This window comes from Phalangium opilio, unplaced genomic scaffold (genome assembly GCF_054372755.1).
Source record: "Phalangium opilio isolate 3A_F unplaced genomic scaffold, DU_Popi_V2 ptg000103l_1, whole genome shotgun sequence".
NCBI lineage: Eukaryota > Metazoa > Arthropoda > Arachnida > Opiliones > Phalangiidae > Phalangium > Phalangium opilio.
Genome location: NW_028324205.1, coordinates 1,883,085 through 1,892,883, shown reverse-complemented (window position 1 = coordinate 1,892,883; position 9,799 = coordinate 1,883,085). Strand labels below are relative to the sequence as shown.

General features: G+C 41.0%; 33 non-coding genes across 33 annotated transcripts; all 33 read right to left on the bottom strand.

The window, feature by feature from the left end:
• Positions 1-114: 114 nt before the first annotated feature.
• Positions 115-187, bottom strand: TRNAR-ACG (transfer RNA arginine (anticodon ACG)). The gene has a single exon. It is a non-coding gene; the product is annotated as a tRNA-Arg (tRNA).
• Positions 188-278: 91 nt separating this feature from the next.
• On the bottom strand, positions 279-351 carry TRNAR-ACG (transfer RNA arginine (anticodon ACG)). Its single transcript has one exon. It is a non-coding gene; the product is annotated as a tRNA-Arg (tRNA).
• A 407-nt stretch (positions 352-758) lies between these two features.
• On the bottom strand, positions 759-831 carry TRNAR-ACG (transfer RNA arginine (anticodon ACG)). Its single transcript has one exon. It is a non-coding gene; the product is annotated as a tRNA-Arg (tRNA).
• A 91-nt stretch (positions 832-922) lies between these two features.
• TRNAR-ACG (transfer RNA arginine (anticodon ACG)) lies at positions 923-995 on the bottom strand. The gene has a single exon. It is a non-coding gene; the product is annotated as a tRNA-Arg (tRNA).
• Positions 996-1,085: 90 nt separating this feature from the next.
• TRNAR-UCG (transfer RNA arginine (anticodon UCG)) lies at positions 1,086-1,158 on the bottom strand. Its single transcript has one exon. It is a non-coding gene; the product is annotated as a tRNA-Arg (tRNA).
• Positions 1,159-1,403: 245 nt separating this feature from the next.
• On the bottom strand, positions 1,404-1,476 carry TRNAR-ACG (transfer RNA arginine (anticodon ACG)). Its single transcript has one exon. It is a non-coding gene; the product is annotated as a tRNA-Arg (tRNA).
• Positions 1,477-1,567: 91 nt separating this feature from the next.
• TRNAR-GCG (transfer RNA arginine (anticodon GCG)) lies at positions 1,568-1,640 on the bottom strand. The gene has a single exon. It is a non-coding gene; the product is annotated as a tRNA-Arg (tRNA).
• Positions 1,641-2,213: 573 nt separating this feature from the next.
• TRNAR-ACG (transfer RNA arginine (anticodon ACG)) lies at positions 2,214-2,286 on the bottom strand. The gene has a single exon. It is a non-coding gene; the product is annotated as a tRNA-Arg (tRNA).
• A 90-nt stretch (positions 2,287-2,376) lies between these two features.
• TRNAR-GCG (transfer RNA arginine (anticodon GCG)) lies at positions 2,377-2,449 on the bottom strand. Its single transcript has one exon. It is a non-coding gene; the product is annotated as a tRNA-Arg (tRNA).
• A 244-nt stretch (positions 2,450-2,693) lies between these two features.
• TRNAR-ACG (transfer RNA arginine (anticodon ACG)) lies at positions 2,694-2,766 on the bottom strand. The gene has a single exon. It is a non-coding gene; the product is annotated as a tRNA-Arg (tRNA).
• Positions 2,767-3,020: 254 nt separating this feature from the next.
• Positions 3,021-3,093, bottom strand: TRNAR-UCG (transfer RNA arginine (anticodon UCG)). Its single transcript has one exon. It is a non-coding gene; the product is annotated as a tRNA-Arg (tRNA).
• A 245-nt stretch (positions 3,094-3,338) lies between these two features.
• TRNAR-ACG (transfer RNA arginine (anticodon ACG)) lies at positions 3,339-3,411 on the bottom strand. Its single transcript has one exon. It is a non-coding gene; the product is annotated as a tRNA-Arg (tRNA).
• A 90-nt stretch (positions 3,412-3,501) lies between these two features.
• On the bottom strand, positions 3,502-3,574 carry TRNAR-UCG (transfer RNA arginine (anticodon UCG)). Its single transcript has one exon. It is a non-coding gene; the product is annotated as a tRNA-Arg (tRNA).
• Positions 3,575-3,819: 245 nt separating this feature from the next.
• On the bottom strand, positions 3,820-3,892 carry TRNAR-ACG (transfer RNA arginine (anticodon ACG)). Its single transcript has one exon. It is a non-coding gene; the product is annotated as a tRNA-Arg (tRNA).
• Positions 3,893-3,983: 91 nt separating this feature from the next.
• Positions 3,984-4,056, bottom strand: TRNAR-GCG (transfer RNA arginine (anticodon GCG)). Its single transcript has one exon. It is a non-coding gene; the product is annotated as a tRNA-Arg (tRNA).
• Positions 4,057-4,470: 414 nt separating this feature from the next.
• On the bottom strand, positions 4,471-4,543 carry TRNAR-ACG (transfer RNA arginine (anticodon ACG)). Its single transcript has one exon. It is a non-coding gene; the product is annotated as a tRNA-Arg (tRNA).
• A 90-nt stretch (positions 4,544-4,633) lies between these two features.
• TRNAR-UCG (transfer RNA arginine (anticodon UCG)) lies at positions 4,634-4,706 on the bottom strand. The gene has a single exon. It is a non-coding gene; the product is annotated as a tRNA-Arg (tRNA).
• A 246-nt stretch (positions 4,707-4,952) lies between these two features.
• On the bottom strand, positions 4,953-5,025 carry TRNAR-ACG (transfer RNA arginine (anticodon ACG)). The gene has a single exon. It is a non-coding gene; the product is annotated as a tRNA-Arg (tRNA).
• A 91-nt stretch (positions 5,026-5,116) lies between these two features.
• On the bottom strand, positions 5,117-5,189 carry TRNAR-GCG (transfer RNA arginine (anticodon GCG)). The gene has a single exon. It is a non-coding gene; the product is annotated as a tRNA-Arg (tRNA).
• Positions 5,190-5,604: 415 nt separating this feature from the next.
• On the bottom strand, positions 5,605-5,677 carry TRNAR-ACG (transfer RNA arginine (anticodon ACG)). The gene has a single exon. It is a non-coding gene; the product is annotated as a tRNA-Arg (tRNA).
• A 90-nt stretch (positions 5,678-5,767) lies between these two features.
• On the bottom strand, positions 5,768-5,840 carry TRNAR-UCG (transfer RNA arginine (anticodon UCG)). Its single transcript has one exon. It is a non-coding gene; the product is annotated as a tRNA-Arg (tRNA).
• A 246-nt stretch (positions 5,841-6,086) lies between these two features.
• TRNAR-ACG (transfer RNA arginine (anticodon ACG)) lies at positions 6,087-6,159 on the bottom strand. Its single transcript has one exon. It is a non-coding gene; the product is annotated as a tRNA-Arg (tRNA).
• A 91-nt stretch (positions 6,160-6,250) lies between these two features.
• Positions 6,251-6,323, bottom strand: TRNAR-GCG (transfer RNA arginine (anticodon GCG)). Its single transcript has one exon. It is a non-coding gene; the product is annotated as a tRNA-Arg (tRNA).
• A 572-nt stretch (positions 6,324-6,895) lies between these two features.
• On the bottom strand, positions 6,896-6,968 carry TRNAR-UCG (transfer RNA arginine (anticodon UCG)). The gene has a single exon. It is a non-coding gene; the product is annotated as a tRNA-Arg (tRNA).
• Positions 6,969-7,054: 86 nt separating this feature from the next.
• On the bottom strand, positions 7,055-7,127 carry TRNAR-ACG (transfer RNA arginine (anticodon ACG)). Its single transcript has one exon. It is a non-coding gene; the product is annotated as a tRNA-Arg (tRNA).
• A 91-nt stretch (positions 7,128-7,218) lies between these two features.
• On the bottom strand, positions 7,219-7,291 carry TRNAR-ACG (transfer RNA arginine (anticodon ACG)). The gene has a single exon. It is a non-coding gene; the product is annotated as a tRNA-Arg (tRNA).
• Positions 7,292-7,873: 582 nt separating this feature from the next.
• TRNAR-GCG (transfer RNA arginine (anticodon GCG)) lies at positions 7,874-7,946 on the bottom strand. Its single transcript has one exon. It is a non-coding gene; the product is annotated as a tRNA-Arg (tRNA).
• Positions 7,947-8,032: 86 nt separating this feature from the next.
• On the bottom strand, positions 8,033-8,105 carry TRNAR-UCG (transfer RNA arginine (anticodon UCG)). The gene has a single exon. It is a non-coding gene; the product is annotated as a tRNA-Arg (tRNA).
• An 86-nt stretch (positions 8,106-8,191) lies between these two features.
• Positions 8,192-8,264, bottom strand: TRNAR-ACG (transfer RNA arginine (anticodon ACG)). Its single transcript has one exon. It is a non-coding gene; the product is annotated as a tRNA-Arg (tRNA).
• Positions 8,265-8,355: 91 nt separating this feature from the next.
• On the bottom strand, positions 8,356-8,428 carry TRNAR-ACG (transfer RNA arginine (anticodon ACG)). Its single transcript has one exon. It is a non-coding gene; the product is annotated as a tRNA-Arg (tRNA).
• A 618-nt stretch (positions 8,429-9,046) lies between these two features.
• Positions 9,047-9,119, bottom strand: TRNAR-ACG (transfer RNA arginine (anticodon ACG)). The gene has a single exon. It is a non-coding gene; the product is annotated as a tRNA-Arg (tRNA).
• A 254-nt stretch (positions 9,120-9,373) lies between these two features.
• Positions 9,374-9,446, bottom strand: TRNAR-UCG (transfer RNA arginine (anticodon UCG)). The gene has a single exon. It is a non-coding gene; the product is annotated as a tRNA-Arg (tRNA).
• Positions 9,447-9,533: 87 nt separating this feature from the next.
• On the bottom strand, positions 9,534-9,606 carry TRNAR-ACG (transfer RNA arginine (anticodon ACG)). The gene has a single exon. It is a non-coding gene; the product is annotated as a tRNA-Arg (tRNA).
• Between the last annotated feature and the right edge of the window lie 193 nt (positions 9,607-9,799).

The window sequence follows — 9,799 nt, the reverse complement described above, 5'->3', positions numbered from 1 at the left end:
AGACGCGTTATCCATAACGCTACAAGCCCTTGCTCTCTAATATAAAATCTTTTCCAAACATTGTATTTATGCATTTTTAATGACGCATAAAAGATCTTTTACTAAAACAAACACCGATCTTGCCAGGACTCGAACCTGGAATCTTCTGCTCCGTAGGCAGGCGCGTTATCCATTGCGCCACAAGCCCGCTAGCTGTTTATCTAGATGCTATTGAAGCATTGCAATATTATAAATTTTCCTTCCGTTATACTCTAATTATCATCTTTAAATGTTAATACCGAGCTCGCCAGAACTCGAACCTGGAATCTTCTGCTCCGTAGGCAGACGCGTTATCCATTACGCCACAAGCCCGTTAGCTGTTTATCTAGATGCTATTGAAGCATTGCAACATTACAAATTTCCCTTCCGTTATACTCAATTATCATCTTTAAATATTAATACCGAGCGCGCCAGGACTCGAACCTGGAATCTTCTGCTCCGCAGGCAGACGCGTATTCCATTACGCTACAAGCCCTTGCTTTCTACTATAAAAAGCTTTTCCAAACATTGTATTTATATATTTTTTATGACGCATAAAAGATCTTTCACTAAAACAAACACCGAGCTTGTCAGGACTCGACCCTGGAATCTTCTGCTTCGAAGGCAGACGCGTTATCCATAACGCTACAAGCCCTTGCTCTCTAATATAAAATCTTTTCCAAACATTGTATTTATGCATTTTTAATGACGCATAAAAGATCTTTTACTAAAACAAACACCGATCTTGCCAGGACTCGAACCTGGAATCTTCTGCTCCGTAGGCAGGCGCGTTATCCATTGCGCCACAAGCCCGCTAGCTGTTTATCTAGATGCTATTGAAGCATTGCAATATTATAAATTTTCCTTCCGTTATACTCTAATTATCATCTTTAAATGTTAATACCGAGCTCGCCAGAACTCGAACCTGGAATCTTCTGCTCCGTAGGCAGACGCGTTATCCATTACGCCACAAGCCCGTTAGCTGTTTATCTAGATGCTATTGAAGCATTGCAACATTACAAATTTCCCTTCCGTTATACTCAATTATCATCTTTAAATATTAATACCGAGCTCGCCAGGACTCGAACCTGAAATCTTCCGCTTCGAAGGCAGACGCGTTATCCATTACGCTACAAGCCCTTGCTTTCTACCATAAAAAACTTTTCCAAACATTGTATTTATGCATTTTTTATGACGCATAAAAGATCTTTCACTAAAACAAACACCGAGCTTGTCAGGACTCGACCCTGGAATCTTCTGCTTCGAAGGCAGACGCGTTATCCATTACGCTACTAGCCCTTGCTCTCTAATATAAAAAACTTTTCCAAACATTGTATTTATGCATTTTTAAGGACGCATAAAAGATCTTTTACTAAAACAAACACCGAGCTTGCCAGGACTCGAACCTGGAATCTTCTGCTCCGTAGGCAGACGCGTTATCCATTGCGCCACAAGCCCGTTAGCTGTTTATCCAGATGCTATTGAAGCATTGCAATATTATAAATTTCCCTTCCGTTATACTCTAATTATCATCTTTAAATGTTAATACCGAGCTCGCCAGGACTCGAACCTGGAATCTTCTGCTCCGCAGGCAGACGCGTAATCCATTACGCTACAAGCCCTTGCTTTCTACTATAAAAAACTTTTCCAAACATTGTATTTATGCATTTTTTATGACGCATAAAAGATCTTTCACTAAAACAAACACCGAGCTTGTCAGGACTCGACCCTGGAATCTTCTGCTTCGAAGGCAGACGCGTTATCCATTACGCTACTAGCCCTTGCTCTCTAATATAAAAAACTTTTCCAAACATTGTATTTATGCATTTTTAAGGACGCATAAAAGATCTTTTACTAAAACAAACACCGAGCTTGCCAGGACTCGAACCTGGAATCTTCCGCTCCGTAGGCAGTCACGTTATCCATTGCGCCACAAGCCCGTTAGCTGTTTATCTAGATGCTATTGAAGCATTGCAATATTATAAATTTCCCTTCCGTTATACTCTAATTATCATCTTTAAATGTTAATACCGAGCTCGCCAGGACTCGACCCTGGAATTTTCTGCTCCGTAGGCAGACGCGTTATCCATTGCGCCACAAGCCCGTTAGCTGTTTATCTAGATGCTATTGAAGCATTGCAATATTATAAATTTCCCTTCCGTTATACTCTAATTATCATCTTTAAATGTTAATACCGAGCTCGCCAGAACTCGAACCTGGAATCTTCTGCTCCGTAGGCAGACGCGTTATCCATTACGCCACAAGCCCGTTAGCTGTTTTTCTAGATGCTATTGAAGCATTGCAACATTACAAATTTCCCTTCCGTTATACTCAATTATCATCTTTAAATATTAATACCGAGCTCGCCAGGACTCGAACCTGGAATCTTCTGCTCCGCAGGCAGACGCGTATTCCATTACGCTACAAGCCCTTGCTTTCTACTATAAAAAGCTTTTCCAAACATTGTATTTATATATTTTTTATGACGCATAAAAGATCTTTCACTAAAACAAACACCGAGCTTGTCAGGACTCGACCCTGGAATCTTCTGCTTCGAAGGCAGACGCGTTATCCATAACGCTACAAGCCCTTGCTCTCTAATATAAAATCTTTTCCAAACATTGTATTTATGCATTTTTAATGACGCATAAAAGATCTTTTACTAAAACAAACACCGATCTTGCCAGGACTCGAACCTGGAATCTTCTGCTCCGTAGGCAGGCGCGTTATCCATTGCGCCACAAGCCCGCTAGCTGTTTATCTAGATGCTATTGAAGCATTGCAATATTATAAATTTCCCTTCCGTTATACTCTAATTATCATCTTTAAATGTTAATACCGAGCTCGCCAGAACTCGAACCTGGATTCTTCTGCTCCGTAGGCAGACGCGTTATCCATTATGCCACAAGCCCGTTAGCTGTTTATCTAGATGCTATTGAAGCATTGCAACATTACAAATTTCCCTTCCGTTATACTCAATTATCATCTTTAAATATTAATACCGAGCTCGCCAGGACTCGAACCTGAAATCTTCCGCTTCGAAGGCAGACGCGTTATCCATTACGCTACAAGCCCTTGCTTTCTACCATAAAAAACTTTTCCAAACATTGTATTTATGCATTTTTTATGACGCATAAAAGATCTTTCACTAAAACAAACACCGAGCTTGTCAGGACTCGACCCTGGAATCTTCTGCTTCGAAGGCAGACGCGTTATCCATTACGCTACTAGCCCTTGCTCTCTAATATAAAAAACTTTTCCAAACATTGTATTTATGCATTTTTAAGGACGCATAAAAGATCTTTTACTAAAACAAACACCGAGCTTGCCAGGACTCGAACCTGGAATCTTCTGCTCCGTAGGCAGACGCGTTATCCATTGCGCCACAAGCCCGTTAGCTGTTTATCTAGATGCTATTGAAGCATTGCAACATTACAAATTTCCCTTCCGTTATACTCAATTATCATCTTTAAATATTAATAACGAGCTCGCCAGGACTCGAACCTGAAATCTTCCGCTTCGAAGGCAGACGCGTTATCCATTACGCTACAAGCCCTTGCTTTCTACCATAAAAAACTTTTCCAAACATTGTATTTATGCATTTTTTATGACGCATAAAAGATCTTTCACTAAAACAAACACCGAGCTTGTCAGGACTCGACCCTGGAATCTTCTGCTTCGAAGGCAGACGCGTTATCCATTACGCTACTAGCCCTTGCTCTCTAATATAAAAAACTTTTCCAAACATTGTATTTATGCATTTTTAAGGACGCATAAAAGATCTTTTACTAAAACAAACACCGAGCTTGCCAGGACTCGAACCTGGAATCTTCTGCTCCGTAGGCAGACGCGTTATCCATTGCGCCACAAGCCCGTTAGCTGTTTATCCAGATGCTATTGAAGCATTGCAATATTATAAATTTCCCTTCCGTTATACTCTAATTATCATCTTTAAATGTTAATACCGAGCTCGCCAGGACTCGAACCTGGAATCTTCTGCTCCGCAGGCAGACGCGTAATCCATTACGCTATAAGCCCTTGCTTTCTACTATAAAAAACTTTTCCAAACATTGTATTTATGCATTTTTTATGACGCATAAAAGATCTTTCACTAAAATAAACACCGAGCTTGCCAGGACTCGAACCTGGAATCTTCCGCTCCGTAGGCAGTCACGTTATCCATTGCGCCATAAGCCCGTTAGCTGTTTATCTAGATGCTATTGAAGCATTGCAATATTATAAATTTCCCTTCCGTTATACTCTAATTATCATCTTTAAATGTTAATACCGAGCTCGCCAGGACTCGACCCTGGAATTTTCTGCTCCGTAGGCAGACGCGTTATCCATTGCGCCACAAGCCCGTTAGCTGTTTATCTAGATGCTATTGAAGCATTGCAATATTATAAATTTCCCTTCCGTTATACTCTAATTATCATCTTTAAATGTTAATACCGAGCTCGCCAGAACTCGAACCTGGAATCTTCTGCTCCGTAGGCAGACGCGTTATCCATTACGCCACAAGCCCGTTAGCTGTTTATCTAGATGCTATTGAAGCATTGCAACATTACAAATTTCCCTTCCGTTATACTCAATTATCATCTTTAAATATTAATACCGAGCTCGCCAGGACTCGAACCTGAAATCTTCCGCTTCGAAGGCAGACGCGTTATCCATTACGCTACAAGCCCTTGCTTTCTACCATAAAAAACTTTTCCAAACATTGTATTTATGCATTTTTTATGACGCATAAAAGATCTTTCCCTAAAACAAACACCGAGCTTGTCAGGACTCGACCCTGGAATCTTCTGCTTCGAAGGCAGACGCGTTATCCATTACGCTACTAGCCCTTGCTCTCTAATATAAAAAAACTTTTCCAAACATTGTATTTATGCATTTTTAAGGACGCATAAAAGATCTTTTACTAAAACAAACACCGAGCTTGCCAGGACTCGAACCTGGAATCTTCTGCTCCGTAGGCAGACGCGTTATCCATTGCGCCACAAGCCCGTTGGCTGTTTATCCAGATGCTATTGAAGCATTGCAATATTATAAATTTCCCTTCCGTTATACTCTAAATATCATCTTTTAATGTTAATACCGAGCTCGCCAGGACTCGAACCTGGAATCTTCTGCTCCGCAGGCAGACGCGTAATCCACTACGCTACAAGCCCTAGCTTTCTACTATAAAAAACTTTTCCAAACATTGTATTTATGCATTTTTTATGACGCATAAAAGATCTTTCACTAAAATAAACACCGAGCTTGCCAGGACTCGAACCTGGAATCTTCCGCTCCGTAGGCAGTCACGTTATCCATTGCGCCACAAGCCCGTTAGCTGTTTATCTAGATGCTATTGAAGCATTGCAATATTATATTTTTCCCTTTCCGTTATACTCTAATTATCATCTTTAAATGTTAATACCGCGCTCGCCAGGACTCGACCCTGGAATTTTCTGCTCCGTAGGCAGACGCGTTATCCATTGCGCCACAAGCCCGTTAGCTGTTTATCTAGATGCTATTGAAGCATTGCAATATTATAAATTTCCCTTCCGTTATACTCTAATTATCATCTTTAAATGTTAATACCGAGCTCGCCAGAACTCGAACCTGGAATCTTCTGCTCCGTAGGCAGACGCGTTATCCATTACGCCACAAGCCCGTTAGCTGTTTATCTAGATGCTATTGAAGCATTGCAACATTACAAATTTCCCTTCCGTTATACTCAATTATCATCTTTAAATATTAATACCGAGCTCGCCAGGACTCGAACCTGAAATCTTCCGCTTCGAAGGCAGACGCGTTATCCATTACGCTACAAGCCCTTGCTTTCTACCATAAAAAACTTTTCCAAACATTGTATTTATGCATTTTTTATGACGCATAAAAGATCTTTCCCTAAAACAAACACCGAGCTTGTCAGGACTCGACCCTGGACTCTTCTGCTTCGAAGGCAGACGCGTTATCCATTACGCTACTAGCCCTTGCTCTCTAATATAAAAAAACTTTTCCAAACATTGTATTTATGCATTTTTAAGGACGCATAAAAGATCTTTTACTAAAACAAACACCGAGCTTGCCAGGACTCGAACCTGGAATCTTCTGCTCCGTAGGCAGACGCGTTATCCATTGCGCCACAAGCCCGTTGGCTGTTTATCCAGATGCTATTGAAGCATTGCAATATTATAAATTTCCCTTCCGTTATACTCTAATTATCATCTTTTAATGTTAATACCGAGCTCGCCAGGACTCGAACCTGGAATCTTCTGCTCCGCAGGCAGACGCGTAATCCATTACGCTACAAGCCCTTGCTTTCTACTATAAAAAACTTTTCCAAACATTGTATTTATGCATTTTTTATGACGCATAAAAGATCTTTCACTAAAATAAACACCGAGCTTGCCAGGACTCGAACCTGGAATCTTCCGCTCCGTAGGCAGTCACGTTATCCATTGCGCCACAAGCCCGTTAGCTGTTTATCTAGATGCTATTGAAGCATTGCAATATTATAAATTTCCCTTCCGTTATACTCTAATTATCATCTTTAAATGTTAATACCGAGCTCGCCAGGACTCGAACCTGGAATTTTCTGCTCCGTAGGCAGACGCGTTATCCATTGCGCCACAACCCCGATAGCTGTTTATCTAGATGCTATTGAAGCATTGCAATATTATAAATTTCCCTTGCGTTATACTCTAATTATCATCTTTAAATGTTAATACCGAGGTCGCCAGGACTCAACCTGGAATCTTCTGCTGCGCAGGCAGACGCGTAATCCATTACGCTACAAGCCCTTGCTTTCTACTATAAAAAACTTTTCCAAACATTGTATTTATGCATATTTTATGACGCATAAAAGATCTTTCACTAAAATAAACACCGAGCTTGCCAGGACTCGAACCTGGAATCTTCTGCTTCGAAGGCAGACGCGTTATCCATTACGCTACAAACCCTTTCTCTCTAATATAAAAGACTTTTCCAAACATTGTATTTATGCATTTTTAATGACGCATAAAAGATCTTTTACTAAAACAAACTCCGAGCTTGCCAGGACTCGAACCTGGAATCTTCTGCTCCGTAGGCAGACGCGTTATCCATTGCGCCACATGCCCGTTAGGTGTTTATCTAGATGCTATTGAAGCATTGCAATATTATAAATTTCCCCTCCGTTATACTCTAAATATCATCTTTAAACGTTAATAGCGAGCTCGCCAGGACTCGAACCTGGAATTTTCTGCTCCGTAGGCAGAAGCGTTATCCATTGCGCCACAAGCCCTTTAGCTGTTTATCTAGATGCTATTGAAGCATTGCAATATTATAAATTTCCCTTCCGTTATACTCTAATTATCATCTTTAAATGTTAATACCGAGCTCGCCAGGACTCGAACCTGGAATTTTCTGCTCCGTTGCAGACGCGTAATCCATTGCGCGACAAGCCCGTTAGAGGTCGATCAAAATGCTATTGAAGCATTGCAATATTATAAATTTCCCTTCCGTTATACTCTAATTATCATCTTTAAATGTTAATACCAAGCTCGCCAGGACTCGAACCTGGAATTTTTTGCTCCGTAGGCAGACGCGTTATCCATTGCGCCACAAGCCCGTTAGCTGTTTATCTAGATGCTATTGAAGCATTGCAATATTATAAATTTCCCTTCCGCTATACTCTAATTATCATCTTTAAATGTTAATACCGAGCTCGCCAGGACTCGAACCTGGAATTTTCTGCTCCGTAGGCAGACGCGTTATCCATTGCGCCACAACCCCGTTAGCTGTTTATCTAGATGCTATTGAAGCATTGCAATATTATAAATTTCCCTTCCGTTATACTCTAATTATCATCTTTAAATGTTAATACCGAGCTCGCCAGGACTCGAACCTGGAATCTTCTGCTCCGCAGGCAGACGCGTAATCCATTACGCTACACGCCCTTGCTTTCTACTATAAAAAACTTTTCCAAACATTGTATTTATGCACTTTTTATGACGCATAAAAGATCTTTCACTAAAATAAACACCGAGCTTGCCAGGACTCGAACCTGGAATCTTCTGCTTCGAAGGCATACGCGTTATCCATTACGCTACAAACCCTTTCTCTCTAATATAAAAAACTTTTCCAAACATTGTATTTATGCATTTTTAATGACGCATAAAAGATCTTTTACTAAAACAAACTCCGAGCTTGCCAGGACTCGAACCTGGAATCTTCTGCTCCGTAGGCAGACGCGTTATCCATTGCGCCACAAGCCCGTTAGCTGTTTATCTAGATGCTATTGAAGCATTGCAATATTATAAATTTCCCTTCCGTTATACTCTAAATATCATCTTTAAACGTTAATACCGAGCTCGCCAGGACTCGAACCTGGAATTTTCTGCTCCGTAGGCAGAAGCGTTATCCATTGCGCCACAAGCCCGTTAGCTGTTCATCTATATGCTATTGGAGCATTGCAATATTATAAATTTCCCTTCCGTTATACTCTAATTATCATCTTTAAATGTTAAAGGTGGGGTGGCGTAGCGGCTAGCGCTTTCGCCTCGCAGCAAGAGGATCCCGGGTTCGAACCCGGACTGTGGCACCGGGTGAAAATCTGGGAACAAATCCTTCTGCGTAGAGTTTGCAAGTTCTCTCCCCGCTTGTTGAAAGGAGTTTTCCTCCGCGGTCTAACCCGGTTTCTCCTTTCCATCAAAACTTGCAGAGGTTAACGGCAATAGTTAGTATAGGGCGCTGTAGGTTAGCTGTGGCATAGGGGCTAGCCACCACCCCTCTATGCATTGTAAAGGGACCCACCTGTAAACAAGCCACAGGCTTAGTGTGGAAATCCCTTCATAGACCAAGCTTAGATTATTATTATTATTATTATTATTATTATTACCGAGCTCGCCAGGACTCGAACCTGGAATCGTCTGCTTCGAAGGCATACGCGTTATCCATTACGCTACAAACCCTTTCTCTCTAATATAAAAAACTTTTCCAAACATTGTATTTATGCATTTTTAATGACGCATAAAAGATCTTTTACTAAAACAAACTCCGAGCTTGCCAGGACTCGAACCTGGAATCTTCTGCTCCGTAGGGAGACGCGTTATCCATTGCGCCACAAGCCCGTTAGCTGTTTATCTAGATGCTATTGAAGCATTGCAATATTTTAAATTTCCCTTCCGTAATACTCTAATTATCATCTTTAAATGTTAATACCGAGCTCGCCAGGACTCGAACCTGGAATTTTCTGCTCCGTAGGCAGACGCGTTATCCATTGCGCCACAAGCCTGTTAACTATTTATCTAGATGCTATTGAAGCATTGCAACATTATAAATTTCCCTTCCGTTATACTCAATTATCATCTTTAAATATTAATACCGAGCTCGCCAGGACTCGAACCTGGAATCTTCTGCTTCGAAGGCAGACGCGTTATCCATTACGCTACAAGCCCTTGCTCTCTAATATAAAAAAACTTTTCCAAACATTGTATTTATGCATTTTTAATGACGCATAAAAGATCTTTTACTAAAACAAACACCGAGCTTGCCAGGACTCGAACCTGGAATCTTCTGCTCCGTAGGCAGACGCGTTATCCATTGCGCCACAAGCCCGTTAGCTGTTTATCTAGATGCTATTGAAGCATTGCAATAATATAAATTTCCCTTCCGTTATACTCTAATTATCATCTTTAAATGTTAATACCGATCTCGCCACGACTCGAACCTGGAATCTTCTGCTTCGAAGGCAGACGCGTAATCCATTACGCTACAAGCCCTTGCTTTCTACTATAAAAAACTTTTCCAA